Below are 2,315 nucleotides of genomic sequence, written 5' to 3'. Positions count from 1 at the left end.
TTGAGTTCAAGGAAGGCCCCTTGTTTTATTCAAATTGGTCTCGGCAGGAAAATGTTCTCAACATGATGAGAGTAATAACACAGGGCCCTCGCTCGAAACGGCGTTTAATTTGGGGATTAAGCAAATAAAGTCATTATGTGGAGGCCGCTATTCAGTGGAGAGGTGATTTGCTGTAATTCGCTTTCATCTGTATGAAATGAACTAAAAGTTGTATTTTTTCCCCCCTGAAATAACAGATAATGTTTTCAGTCTTCTTTAATGATAGGAGAATGTGGGCCTGTGTGTTGTTGCTGTTACAGCAATAAGACAGGGTATTGCTTGTACACTGTTTTTAATCAAATGTGCAGTCAAAATGATAAGCTACATTCTCTGAAATTATTTAGTTCTAATTACGAGCAGATGGGATGCTTTATTTGCACCTAGGGCGCCTGAGCAAAAAGAAATGCTGTGTGAACAAGAATAATTAAGAAGTTGAATAGTGTTTTTTGCGCTTAAATAATCTGCAGTTTCATGTTAATTAGCACTAATGTAATTATTTAATTACATTTATGAATTGGGGAACTTAAAAGCTGTTTTCTGCAAAGCAGTGGCCAAGTGTAGGTGTTTAGATATTACAGAATATGATTTCTTGGGAATTTCCAAAATGCACCAATAATCTCTTAAAACATGAATTGCTGTCAAAATGTTTGTGATTTGATTTATTTTCTACGCTTTCGTAGCAAATTAATTGACCTTAGAGAGTTAGGATTTCATGAACTGAACTGGGATAGATTTGAATTAATGAAAACTGTGAGTAAATTCTCTCTCTCTCATATTTATGGAATATATATCCTTTAAGTTTTATGAGAACATAATTTTTCAAATGATGTTATCATAAATGTATAGCCAGTGAATGACTGTTTTTATTTACACGTTGATCTTAAACTCTCAAATGAATTAATATGCCAGATTAAATCATGTAACAGAACTCTAATTTAAAGCATAAACATTTTAAAATAATATTTAAATTCTAATGGTTTTGAACCAGATGAGGATGAGGAGGGAGACCAGATATAAAGGAAATACAATTGGTAGTTCTATCTGTAAACTCAGATGTCAGCAATATTTCTAAGCAATAAATGCTTTTCAAATTGTTTTCAAAACTTCAGTATAATAAAAATAGACAAACATAAAAACTATTTAAAGGCAAAATGTCCCTTATACTCAAATGATCCTGTTAACGTCCAGCAAAATGTACAGAAACACTGAAAATATTTAAAACCTCTTGATGATTTATGTAAGGTAAATAGGGAGTCCATTTCCATATGGCATTTAACCTGGTGTCTTGGCACTTATCCTGCGACTTACTACATGCAGCAATCTGCGTGCATGTAAGAAGTTATAGGATTTAGGCTCTAGATAGGAATCTTCTCTCTTTAAAAAGATAAATAGTCTTTATTAGGTATATTTTATTATGAGTTAAAATGTTTTCTTAGGAAATCACCAGGTATATATAACTACCAAATGAAGGAAATACTAAAATTATGTCCATCAAAATAGGGATTCTTATATTATTGTAAGAATATATTTTTCTTTTATAAGAGTTTGATTGAAACCAGAATTTTTAAAAAAGTTGAGCTGCTTTTGAGATATGGAAATATAAAATAAAATAGCTGGAAGCTGACCAGATTGATAGTATTAGAGCTTTAAATACAGCTTACATTTTAAAAAACTGAAAACATGAAGGCTTTTCAGGTCCATAAACAAAGACCATTTCAAGTATATATAAAATAAAATAAAATGGGAACATCTTGAAATTATTAAATATTCTATTCTGCATGGTTTTTCAAAGATATTTTCACTAGATTTTCACCCATCACTAAGGCATTTCCAGTTACTATCATTGTCGTTTATTAGACTTCTCTGATGGTTGTTTTGCTCTGACAAGTACTGTAATAATTCCTGTTTTGAAAAACACTACTAATTACTTTTAGCCAAGATACCAAAACAACTCTTCTTTTTTAACCTAATTGAGCATTGGAATAAATAAGCTTGATTACATATTTACACAAGAGGCTACACTATTCTTTAAACAAATAATATGCATTTCATAATCTGAAGATACAAACATGTCTATAAAACAGAATGGCCCTACTCAACACTACTTATTCACACAAAATTCCAGCTGACTTCAACAGGAATTTTCTCAAAGGAATTGAGTTATAGATCAACATAAAAAGAAGTCTAAATAACTTTACAGTTGAGACACAACTGATGAGCTCCAAGTAATGCATGTTTGACAAAGTGTTCTTCAACAGTAGTGTTGCAGTGTTAGT

This window comes from Emydura macquarii, unplaced genomic scaffold (genome assembly GCF_026122565.2).
Source record: "Emydura macquarii macquarii isolate MOO-44397 ecotype Brisbane River unplaced genomic scaffold, CSIRO-AGI_Emac_v2 contig_1644, whole genome shotgun sequence".
Taxonomy (NCBI): Eukaryota; Metazoa; Chordata; order Testudines; family Chelidae; genus Emydura; species Emydura macquarii.
This window is presented reverse-complemented; position numbering follows the sequence as displayed.